At 45.4% G+C, this 13261-nt stretch overlaps 2 long non-coding RNA genes across 3 annotated transcripts in view; one reads left to right on the plus strand and one right to left on the minus strand.

Annotated features, from left to right (window-relative positions):
• Positions 1-5976: 5976 nt before the first annotated feature.
• On the plus strand, positions 5977-9317 carry LOC111259072 (uncharacterized). Its single transcript, XR_002679407.2, has 2 exons — positions 5977-7462; positions 8060-9317. It is a non-coding gene; the product is annotated as an uncharacterized LOC111259072 (long non-coding RNA).
• The window catches only part of LOC111259071 (uncharacterized), a 31921-nt gene continuing 26115 nt past the window's right edge, over positions 7456-13261 (minus strand). The window contains exons 1-2 of one of the 2 annotated variants that reach the window (XR_002679406.2): positions 10812-11336; positions 8926-9016 (exon numbers count right to left, since the gene is read on the minus strand). This is a non-coding gene — a long non-coding RNA (uncharacterized LOC111259071). Of the gene's footprint in view, positions 9017-10811; positions 11337-13261 lie in introns of those variants that run through there. The other variant, XR_015310426.1, reaches the window with a different exon arrangement.

A 13261-nucleotide genomic window follows, 5' to 3' on the forward strand; every position in this document is an offset into this window, starting at 1 on the left:
CTGAAGGATCGAAGCTTTGAAAAAAGAAGATGTAAATAAGCGTCCTTCTAAAAAATACCATATCGCACCATTGTTTTCGAATAGCCCTGATGGTGCTGTTAAATGGAGGGTTTGGGGGATTCGCGCGCAGAGGCTTCCTCACCTCTGTACTACTGTTATTTGTATTTCCTGTATAGCAGCAGAGCTCCTATGTAAATTCTGTTGCCAGCGGCACAAGCGTATTTCGTGGTCGTCACCACCACCACCACCACCGCCGCCGCTGCCGCCGCCGCCGCCGCCGCTGTTGGCTGTCTGAACAGTAAAAGTCGATCGGTGTCTTGGGAGTTGAGCGGTAGCTAATGCTTGGTTGCCGTGAGCGTATGTGATACCTGCAGAGGAGAAGTTCTCGGCATCTTCTGGCTGGTTTATGCTGGATGTCGTTTTATGATGGAATGTTCAGCCTGTCGTCTCTCCGCGGTCGTCAGAGATGGATGTTTTATCCGGACGAAACGAGGGACGCGCATCGCTAACGTCTGCGCATATACTATCCGATGCGTGCGAGTGTAGACGGGACGATCGTCAATGTGCGCGGTATGATACAATGTTGTCCGGCGTTCTCTGTCTGTACTGCACTAAAGTCGAAGACAACTCGCGAATCTGACAGTTGTTTTGATTGACCGGCCTGCTGACCGATGGGGATCGACTCCAAGATCTGCCCTCCAGAGGCTTCTCCATGCAACTAATAGTCAAACACCGACAGATCAACCAAATATGTGCCGCTTAATCAGAAATCAAGTCATACGAGTGCAAAATAACGGCATTCGCAGATTCTATTGAACTAGGTTTGGTCCGGTCATATGGTTGTGCAGAGACGGATGGAGCTTGTAAATGATGACCTTCTTTCAAGACACTGATATCGAGACCTGTGCGTAGATTCTGTGTAGGGCAAACTTAGCGCGAATCCATTTTACGTTTGACTACAAGCTTGCATATCTCTAAACAGTTACACAATGGGCTAGGAAATAATAATAATAGATTATTTAGTTTAGCCTACCTGATCATGATCATTACCATCATCCTTTTGTACTGTCTTTTTCCACGTATACGGCCACTTATACGGATTAAACTACACACGTCACACGTAAAATAAGACTACTTAATTCAACGAACGCCCTGCGAAATTACACTGCTGAGGATCATATCTTCACCAAAACTACAATAGCGCTCTTCTCGCTTGCCAATGATCACATGAATATAATAGCAGCCTAATTCAGAGGTACGAGTAGAATCGATGCGTTTCTATGCTGTTATGCAATAAATAAGAAATATCATTGTTCAAAAATATTAAACATACTATGCACGCCGACCAGTATATACACGAATGAGATATCAAATCAAACGAGTTAACGAGGCCGGCGTCCTGGAAACGACGAGGACCGAACAGGCGCTCGGCTTTTTACCCGGGTAGGCTACGGTAGCGGTGACGTGGTGTAAGGCAACTAGCGATTGAGTAGACACGCATATGACGCAGCTCGTGTCTCTACCGAGTCGCGTTGCAGAGAAGGGACATGAAATATGAGTTATTCGTGTTTTAGTTGTTTCTCGTCCTATTTGTCGTTCTTTCGCGGCCCTCTTCTTTCTGCCCCTTTTGTGTTGTATGTCACTTTGCACTGGTCTCTTGTTGCTTGTGATGAATGAATGAAAATAGGTGTCCGATCCTATGTGTCCTGCGGTTATAATTGGCTGGCTTACATCGCTGAACATTCGGTTTAAACGAGTTTCTACGGCTAGGCTCAGATCGGTGATGGTCGAACGTTATTAGCACAGTCGGATTGCCATGAGCAAAATCCTGATGATGTCGATGCGGGCTGGCAAACGCAGGAAAGCAGGAGGACAAAGGGAATCCTTGCACTATAGGTTGGCTTCCTTTTACAACTAATTCTTAGCACTGCAGAGCGAAAAGATGAAACAGGCTTTAGGTTTTTTAAGGAGTCTTCGTTCTATTTGCTGCCTTCGTGAGGCGCTGGAGGACAATAATTTCTGACACTGCCAGCGTATGCAAACGATGGGTAAGAGAAATTAGTGGTTCATTGAATTCATCGCTCAGACGAGATTGCGGATCGGTAGCTTATCATACGTATGGCTTTCGGACGGGCCGATTAAAGTTGCTTACTAAGCTCGTCGTCACCTGAGTTTACTCGACGATGGAAGACGCTGGGGTGCGATAGTATAATTGACTGAAACTAATCTATATCTCTATTAGGCAGTATCGAAAGACATCAGCTAAAGATACATCGTGTGGTGGGCTGCGACGCAATTAAGCTAAACGCAGCTAAATGCGCTTTATGTGTCATAATTTGAATGTTTTTAAGGGCCGCCACATGCGTAAGTGAAGGCCAAACGAAAGGGACCGACTGTCCAGTCACTCAAGACGATCGTAAATTGATCGATCGGTGATACCTTGGCTAGCGTCCAAATGACGAGCAGAGTGGTACAATGTCACCAATCAACAGAGCAGCGTACACGCATTGTGATTTTTACACCGAATTTAACAGTAGGAGAGTGATGTGACGATTGCTAAAATATAGATACATGTTTATCTGGGCCGTCATAGCAGACGAAGGACAGAAGTAAATGGTTTACCGTTTTAGTTGACGCACCTCTGCGTGATCCATCCTGTTCAGTTGTCACTAATAGATATCTGTTAGAAGATTGTCGGATGAAGACTGCTGGTCACACGGCCTAGTAACAGCCACTCCTCTAGACGTAGAGACGTCGTTAGAACAATCCTATCCATTGTCGGTAGATTTATATCCGTAGTTAATTTTACCTCATGCACCGGCGGTACTGATTCATCTATGTGCTGAACTAATGTAGTCTGATAACTTTCATAAAAATGTCAAATTTCTGCGTTCAAGGCACCGTCTACACATAGCAGACTCATTGCATTGATCATATTATTTAATTATATTCTAGTTAATTGTATGTCATATGGATAGCCAATACAGCAGCGCATTTGTAGACAACAGTGCATAGTCATATAGGTTACAGAATAATATGGTAATCAAGTAATAGACAGAAGCCAGTAAACAGAAACAAAAGGGTTAATTGATCCAAATTATCATCTTCGTCGCCGCCATTATGATCACTAGCGCCTTTCTCGACACATCATCGGATCTGGCAGTGATCTACTCAAGTGAGCTCCGTGCGTTAAAATAGTTGTTCTAGGTGGATGGATGGAACCTTGGATGCCGCTATTGACTGATCTAGAACGTACTCCCTTCCATTCCCGCCGCCGCCGCCGCCGCCGCCTTCTCCGTCAAAGTCAAACTGAGGCTATCCGCTGCCAGTAGCCCCACAGATCGGGTGATTGAAGAACGGAAGGCCGAAGTACGATCAGCTGAAGTCGATGAGAATCGCTCATCCATCAAGCAGATTACTGGGGGGTCTTTAGTGGCCCGATATCCCCTGGGTGATCATCTCGAGACAATCCTTCAAATCACAACATCAATACGGCGTAACACCAGAGCTATCCAGTGTGGATACGATAACATCCAGCTGTTATAGACCGAAGAACCGTCGTTTATTGCGTATCTTGCTGCTCGTACTGATTTTGCGAAATTCAAACATTTTAACGATGCTCCATTACGGGGGGATTAAGAAGTGCAAATACAACACGTTAAGTTTCAGTTAACATTGCAGTTACACATGGGCGTCAGATCTATCAACACAGAGATACAAGCAAGCAATCCGTAAATAATCGGCAGAGGGAATAGGAACAATCGGTCCCCGTTGCATACATATGACAGCACCGTCAGATCATATAAACAGAGCTTTAACTTCAACAATTCGGAACTTACAATAATGCTTCTGCTTGTATATTTCCGAGAATTGTTCTGTGATATGATTGCTAGAAGAAGAGATCGGATCCAAGTCAAATGTTCATAGCTGAAGCGCGACCCTTTTGATTTAGCCTAACGGTAAAAAAAAACCGTGCAGTGGTTATGCCGACACTGTACCTAAATGTATACTAGGGGACAGTCGATAGGTCTTGTAGCTTATCGTCGTAATTAGTTGAAGCCAGAAAGGCCGAGACGAAAATGTTTCAGTCGGCTAAATTTTTAAGTTGCTTAGAGGCGGAACGATCCTAACATTGGCGCCATTCCAATCGATCGTCGGCCGCTAAAACAATCCAAAGAGAAATGAAAACAATTGATACTATCTAAATGGCTTCAAAACAGGCATAAGGTTTACCATTTGAATAGTATTATCATTGTACGTTTCACGCCCCCTCTGCGTTTACCATGAACTTTCTCTAGGATTTGCGAAACTTTCTTCAAATGTCAGTGTGATATAGCTAAGAATATAGTTAAATAAATCGATCTTTCAAAACCTGTTTCGTTGAACGATAATACCCAGTCATCTTTAAATGTTCAAGATAGCTTGAAGAAGCTCGTATGACACTGGGTTCAAGCATCAGCTGCTACTATGAGATCGAACCTGTGACCTTGATGGGGTATCTAGGTGCGCGAAGTCAATTTAGAATTACTGCAAATAGATCAAATTGGTAAAATCATTAGTTTCAAGTTGAATCGTATCCATAGAGTAGTCTCTCTATTCGCGCAACAACAACAACAACGGCAGCAGCTCAAAAACCTGACCGAAAACCTTCGCCATAATTTCTGCACTTTGTTTATCGACTTTACTTTTTCCTCTCTTTTCTCACTGTTCTGGCATTAACAAACAATCAGCCGCTGCTCCGAGAAAAGATACGCTATAAGAATTTCTACTGATAGTTGACTGTCATACAGTTTGACGGTACATCTTTGACCGGCTTGGCTCGATACATTATTATTATTATTATTGAGCGTCTTCGTCATCTCGAGGATGATCATCATCGGCGTCGTTGAGAATAGGTTCCTGCCGTCGTACGATCGTGGACTCTTCATAAGAAGTAGCCGAGTAGGCAGGCGTCGAGAGCAGGCAGAAGGAGCAGTTGGCGTTGCCGAAGATTTGTGATGGATTCTTGTAAAACAATTACGTCTGACTGCGTTCTTTTCTGCTCCGTAGATGCTCAGATACGTACATGCCAGTTGTACGCCATGTATACATATCTATATATATATATATATATATATTTCTGCATGGATACCGTAAGGGCGCTAGCCAACAGAAAGTCGAATGGTCGATATAACGATGACGGCTGCGGCGGAGGCAAACGGCGCCCTCTTTGCCACCGCTAAACAACCAAGTAGTCTACTACTTTCGATGTTGCTAATGTTGTTGTGGTTGTTGTTACTTTTACTGCGAGGCATCAGTTGCTGCTGCTCGGTTTTGACGATGACGAAGACGATGATATCGGTGATGTTGGTGAATTGGTGGCGCTGATGATCGGCTAGCGCGAGGCGGAGGACCTCCGGGGCGCGGCCGGAGCTACATCCATCGAAGGGATACATACGTACGGAAAAATCTATAGTATGCGTATATGCTCACATTCTGTTCAGCCACTTCAGCTGAATAGTGAAGGTTGTTTGACTGAAATTCTGAAACGTCTGTTATCCGCTAGTACCACAATAACCAGCCCACGGCGGGCAGTTCGTTCGACCGTCGTTTATCCGAAAGCATGTTGCCCGCTCCTCGGCGAGTCCCCATCCTAGCCCCCGCTGCCCGCAAGTAACATGACAGCGTCGCCGGGACCAGCAGCGGCACCATCACCACCATCACCGTCATCTCCAGTCGAGAGAGAGGAAGACGGCCGACGGACGGGCGGACGGAGTATTCCGTTGAACGACAAATAGCAAACGCTTCACACAACGATTCTGGTTCACGTAATGTCGCCTTGTTCGCGCGCATTCGAAGACAGCAGCGAGCAACAACATCGATCATAAATTATTATAAGTGCTGCTTGTTGTTACTGGGTGATCGGTGTTCCTGCTGCCGCTGCTGCTGCTGCTGCTGCTGCTGTTGGCCTGAACCAGCCACCGGACGGGGGAGAGAGCGAGGAGAAAACAGGCGTTCGAAGTCGTTTTTGTCGTCATTGGCGGTGCGTCGTCGTTAAGCGCCGCGTCACTCTTCGATAGCATGGCGGCGATGACTCGATGTCTCGAGAAGCGCTGAAGAGAAAAGGGCATCACTTCAGTGAAGAATAAGACGAAAATGCAAGACCAACGTCGAGTACTACTACGGTCACTATCGCTGCGATGACGAGCATGCCGATAAAGCAGGCATCTCTTTAGGTGACGAAAGCGCGAATGAAGAAATGCCGTCTCAAAAGCAAGTACCCCGTGTGGTACGCTATGATACACTGTGCTAGACAAGCCGAAGTCCCTTGTTCAGTCGGCACACGTTTCTGCGACATCATAGTCCGCGTAGTACATGTCGTTAGAGATGACTGCTTTCAAAGTGTTCTGAATAGCTTTCGAAGCGACGATTAGGCATCTATCCGTTTGGTTCGCCAAGAGCTGATTTGGCTTCTCCCCTCTTCGCCCAGCTGCGGATGCTAAAAAAGAAAGCCCACCAAGCCAAGAACGTTAGGTAAAGGCGAGAAGTTCTTGACGCCCTTTTCTGCTGGACACGCGCTTACCGCGAATGGCGATGCTGTGCTTATCGTCAATTGAACGCCGTCAAAGGAGCTCGGTCAACATCGGCTACCGCTATGGCTGGTCGGACTGCTCGCGTTTGCAGTTCGAAATGTCCAAGGAACGCGGATGACTGTTGCTGAAGATGACGACCCATCGACGGTGTCACTGTTCGACAATCTTTGCCGATGTTGTAGACGCCGATCCGATCAGACGACACGACCAGACCCTCCAGCACTCTCTGCCTGCCTGCCTGCCCGCCCGCCCGACCGCCCGCCCGCCCGCTCGCTCGCTCGCCAGCCGCCGATCCGCCAAAGCATTATTAATGACTTGGTTGCTCTGCTGTAACCACAGCCACTTGAACGTTGAATAGCGAGGCCGTTCATGTCAAATGGATATCTCATCTCTCCGTTCCATGCTGTCGTGTCATGTATTGGTGCGCTGTTGACCGAAACTACTGCTGATGATGATGAGACCGATGCACAAACGCGTACAAATGAGACAACGCACGGTTTCAGCTAAGCAATGCGACGACAACGTTGACGCGAGAACCCAGCAGAAGCAGTAAACGAGTGCGTGAACGTTCGAGCGGCTGGCAGACTAAACCGAATCGCGCTACGGGTGCGCCAGCGTCGAGCTACGAAATGACGCGATGCGATACAATCCATCGGCACCATGAGAATTATTTGTCTTAGATACGTGTATACGTAGCTTCATGTTCGGATGAGCGAGGTGACGCGTCGAGTGGAAGGCAGAACGCGAGAGTGAGCGGCGACACAGCGAGAAAAAACTCTTCATGCAGTGAAAGCGGCAGTCACCGCACCAGACATTTTTAATGACGTCATGCTTTGAGCGATGAACATCGTGAGGCCATTTTAGTATCGATGCTATTTCGTCGATGTTTTGTAATTTTCTTTTTTTTTTTTTCATTATTACGTTTGATAGATGTATTGAGCTCTTGAAACTGTTAGCGACACGGCCGGGTCCTGAGTTATACCGTCATACTGCTTGGCGTAATGCACGACGTAAACCTCGCGCAGACGTTTAATATCATATTTACATTTATGATATTCCATGGTATGATACAATACTATGAATCAGGTGTATGCCCATAGAGGTCTAGTTCTACTTAGGCAGAGGCTGGCTTTTTGTTACGTGACTATAGAATTTTTCAATAGCTTATGATTGCATGGTATATATTGTTGGCCCTACAGCTTAACCAAGCCATGTGCGCAGTCGAAATGAATTTAAGCCTACTTTTGATTGATAAGCTAGTTTCAAGAGCATTTAATGTTATGAAGATTATCGGCGTCCGGTTTCCGTTTATCTTCAAATCAGAACGTCATGCGTTCCTTCAATAGAGAGTGATAAACGAACCCGTCTAGTCATTCATCCATTCATTCATTCTCGAAAACAGCGGGATTTAATCGAATTCATTCAAATTTAGTTTTTATTGCAAGTCGTCTTCAGCTCAAAAAATATTCTCTTCAACGACTCAACAGGAGATTGCTCTACAGAGCTTCATCTGTTGCTGTCAGTCGTTTGCTGTTAACGGCGGCGGTCTCGAACAAATGAACCAATCTGACCAGCGATCAGTGATACGAAGCGTTCACCATCCTTCAGCAGCAGCAGCGGGATGCACCAACTTCGCAAATGCACCTCATTTGTGTTATGTGTATGTAATTTAGTACAGGACCATCATCGTCATCCGTTTATTGACGTGCATGGACATACACGTAATATTGCCGCTTTGCAGCTCGTTTTCCTTTACCCTTTTCTTTGAATCCGTATTACTCCCATTTATTCTCATTTTACGATCTGTCTGTATGCACAATTGTAAAAAGTAATGGCTCGTATGTATGGCGCGGGCGAAATGTATCACTGGATAGAATGTTGTGTAAGTTATTACGTTTTATCGGACTGACGACGTCTTAACGTGACAGCGGCAACGGCACTAGGGTGCATTGTGATGGCACGACAATTGACGATTTCTTCTTGTTGTCGACAGAAATATTTCGCACAACGGTGCGTGCTCTGGCTCCGACACACGCTCAGACACAACGGATATCTACCCCTATATACCTACGCACGATCATGTCAGTGCCGATAAAAAACAACAGCGGTACCTACCGGCAGAACTACTGCCACCTTATAATAAAGAACAATTTGTTAAATCTTGTAAGTTTAGGATTTATCAGTATACGAATTTGGTCGCCGTGCTTCTCGCTGTCCTTGTCGGCTTTTGGCTGCCGTACTTCTCCCGTTCGCTGTCTTTTTCTTGTCTTGCATTTTTCCAGCATTTAGCCGAGGGATGAAGGCGCTACGGTGTGCCGACCGTCGGTGTCCACAGCATCTACAGGACAGTGGCCGTCATTGATGGACCTACTGCGCTGGAAGGTCAATCGACGGATAAGTGAGTTTAGTGCCGTGAAGACGACTGCGGCTTCGGTGGCAGGGAGCTGCGAAAGAAGCGAAATCAAAGATTGATGTGTTGATTTAGGAGGTGTCCAAAATTAGAGAAAATAAGGTACTAAAAACTAACACAGAACAAATATCAAGGCTAACCATTACGAGCTGGATATTAGAGTCTCTGCAGCGGTTTTTGCTGCGGACCTACTACATCGATACACCGGGAGCCAGTGCAAAACTAACATAACCGTCGTACTTGTATCGAAATTAATTAGGAGTGTAACCGTAGAAAAAAACATACCATTATCAATAAAGGGAGACAGACAGTCCAATCAGACCGATTCAGTCAAACCGCAATGTTTTTTTTTTAGTTTTTGCAAAAAATAGTCGCAGTTTTGGCAAGATATGGTAGTCATGGCCCGAGAGGTATAGCGCTTATAAAGTAGGAGAGATCTGACGACAGGTAGTTTCCGCAAATAATTAGGAATAAAGCCATGGACACGTATTATATATATATATATATATAATAGTTGTGTCAAATAGGTACAATAGTAACGATCGCCGATGATAATATCACTCAATAGCAATACTGTATTTAGAGACAATCCAGTATTTCTATCTATTTCAATTACTCTAATTAATCTTCGATTAAAATATCGACATTGGCTATAGTACCAGTATATGAAACATTGATTATCCTTTCGTCTCAGTAAAGTCGAGTGGTATGTTGAATCAATTGACGTGTGAGCGTCATTTCGACGAGCAGTGAGTGGCCTGACCAGTCGCCTGTGGAGAAGGCCGCCACTGTATAAGGCATAGAGCAGACGTCAGCGGTGTGGCAGCTGCAAAGGGCACTCGCGTTGCACAGGAGAAGCACGCTGAACCGGCCGGACGATGCTTCCTCCTCGATGCCAGCAGAAAGCACGGGTCCAGCGATCCACTAACGTCCGTCCCTAGAGCCATTGGGCGTACGCTGGCCACTGTGCGTTGTCCACGAGGGATAGCGCTGTCTCGGGTAAAACGCACGGAGACCGCCGCAGCAGCAGCAGCAGCAGCAGCTGAGGCAAAGTCCTTCAAAGATAACAGCCGGCAGCAACCGCTCGTATAGTTGGTTGGCCGCGTTCTTCATTTTACCGATGATGGATCTGCCCCCGCCGGAGGTCCGCTCATGCGATAACTCGGTATCAGGCATAACAAACAGTTGAAAGTCCCTAACAAGTCGGACGTCGCCAGCAGACAAATCATTCATAAAAATTGTCGATGCGACCATAGGAAGTTTCATTTGCCAAAAGTTCACCGTTAAATGAACAATTATTTGGCATTAGCAACGTGCAACGGCGGTGACAACAAAAGACCCTCCCGATATATGGTATGCACGAAAACTGGAAAAATAGAGATAGTACCCTAATTATTCAAGTAAATTTGACGGCCCTTCATTTTAAGCCCACAGTTAAAAGTGCATGCAGACATCGGTTCGATGACACAAGCTGATCGTGGAACTCGATCGAAGATATCAGTGATGATCCGGCCATCGTAATTCTACTATGGCATTTTTGTCGCTACGGATTTACCCTTACGCATATCATTACTTCTCTTCAAGTTCCAGCCTGAAAATTTGGTATAAACTGACAGTTTTTACCATTTGGCTATTATAATTCAAATAGCAGTTGACCGGTCTGCTATGACAGAGACTTCCTAATAGCAGAAAAGGGAAATTTCTCCTCTTTTTTTTTTTTTGATGAAAATCTTGTTTATGTCCACAGCTCAACTTACCGAGCTTTCTCCCACATACATTATAAACTGTTCTTATCTCGAGAAGGATAATTTGGCAAAATCCAATCCTACCAATAGCAACGGCTTTTGTCCCGCAGTCTGTTTTCAACCATTTGTTCCTGTTCCTCTTTGTCGTCTCTGTTCGTTCGTCATTATTGTTATCTTCACGAGTTCGTTGCGTAAATTATGGCAGCAGAGGCGGCAGAAAAAATGGATTCGGCTGCTGGCAGTCTTACTTTGACGTTTACGTATCACGTTATACGTAGATATTTTGTTCCAAACATGATGAATTCGTTTCGTCTCTCGCTCCAGCCTCTTTTTCCCATCCCTTCTCTCTGTACACATATATGTATATAGCGGACTTGACTTGATCATTCGAGTGACGACGCTACGTTGTTCCAATAGGCCATTGATAGAATAACTCTTGTCTAGTACTTTGTCACTCCGTCATTTTTCTGGTCCATCAACGGCCTATCATAACAACCCGTATCGAGTCGCGTCGTCACTTGAAGGATCAAGTGGTGCGTCGTTTTCGGCTTTCGATTTGATGACCGCGCCGAACGATGAGAAACTGGGGTGGTTGAAGGAGATCCGACGCCGCTGGAAAAAAAGCAGAAAGAAAAAACAGAGGCCGAAAATGCGGCTAAGTATAATTATTGTCGATCGTTAATTTCATTCATGGAGACTTTTCGTTGCTTGCAATTTAATCACAGATCGCTCGCGACATTTTCTATAGGCGGCTGGCCGATAGAGAACTGCGTTAGTACGAAGAAAATGAATAATAGGCCATAATAATAATAATAGAAAAAAAATCCTAGTAATCATAATAATAGATTGTTACTAACGTATGTCGGCATTGGATCGACGAAGAGAAGGCGCAGACGAACAGCTGAACAGAGATGTTCTTCCCAAAATGCTAATGATTATTTTAAACAGCCAGAAAACAACGAACTTTTCGTGTTGCTTTTCGGAAGATTAACGATATCAGACGTATGCGGATGGGACTGACGCTCGTGTCATCAGTATCGTCAAAATCATCGCAAACTAATGGACCTAGCGCAGATTTTGTCCGCATGCTCCTGTCGTAGTTTTGCTATTGCATTAAAAACTAATAGAAAACCACGACAGAGTAGCAAATGTCTGTGGAAACGTGGAGTTCTATAGTAATGAAGTCATTTACATGTTTTCCGATCTATTCGCATAGATACGGCTGGCCGGGATCGATGGGAACTGAATCGTTGAACGTAAGCCGAGAAACTGACCGGACTAGGAGGATAGAAAGGAAACTGGGCTCAACTATAATATGCGGCCAGAATATGCTTTATTAGCTTTACGGATACAGGCAGTTGTGGTTGTGCTTGCTGCCTACTATAACAAAAGCACTCTAGTTATGTTATCATAACGCGCTACCAAGCAGCAGAACGCATGATAACATTTGTTGCACCCATTTCTACTCGGGCAAAAGTCGGGTTATGCCGTTCTCCGCAGCGACCCTTCTAGATGTTGTCACGGCTTTCAAACATTACGATGATTCACATACGATGCTCGCAAACACTGAAGCACAAGCGAGATTCAGATACGCAGTGCTAAGCGCACGAAGCATATATGGACACACACACACACACAATCATATGAACAGCCGACACACGGGCGGCCAGATCTCTGCCATACATGGACGCGCAAAACCTTAGTGATTAATGACATTGTTACATTTTACGAATGTCCAATGCGCTTTGGTGTCCATCTTCCTTGGGCTCCCTAGCTCAACCTCTCCCCCTTCTTCTCCCCTCCGTTTCGTTTTGGCTTACTCTCGTACCCCACCCCCCTCGCGGCCTATGTCTGTCTGTTCGTTCGTTCGTTCGTCTGATCGTCCGTCTGATTGTCCGCTCCTCCATACCTCGTTGGTCTGCCACTGTGTTGGTGCGCCTTCGCCAAGTTCATAGCATAAACGACTGCTCTTACTGCCGTTGCCCTTCGTTGTCTCCCTCTTACTCTACTCTGGTACTATTTCTATTGCTTTTATTATACAACACATTTACCGCTGCTAGCACCGCTCAGATAATATAATAGGTAAATAGACGTAATATATACGTTACCATATAAATGGAGGAACGATGATCGTAATTGTAATCCTAGTATTCGTAGTGGAGGCAGGTTGAAGTGTTCGTAGAACCAGTAGCGGGCAGGTAACAAGGGAGATATCTGAGGTCGTAATGGTGCTAATACTAATCATATTAGTCATCATAATGACGATGGCCATGATAGTCTTAATTATAATTCTTCTGGTGAAAATGATGATGTTGCGTAGGTTACGGGAATGATCGTGATCAGTATGCCTCTACGATGCGTGTCGTACTACGCGCTCGGCTGCAGTTGTTGCTATTGTAGTGCTGACATCAGCAACGTCCCCACTGATACTGTCGCCGTTTCTGCCTGATGATAATATCGATATGGTACCGATAAGGTGCAAGACAGGGCCAATGACTGATAACAGTGATAAGGCGGCAATGGCGCGAGGAGTG

This window comes from Varroa jacobsoni, unplaced genomic scaffold (genome assembly GCF_002532875.2).
Source record: "Varroa jacobsoni isolate VJ856 unplaced genomic scaffold, vjacob_1.0 scaffold_290, whole genome shotgun sequence".
NCBI classification, from domain to species: Eukaryota; Metazoa; Arthropoda; class Arachnida; order Mesostigmata; family Varroidae; genus Varroa; species Varroa jacobsoni.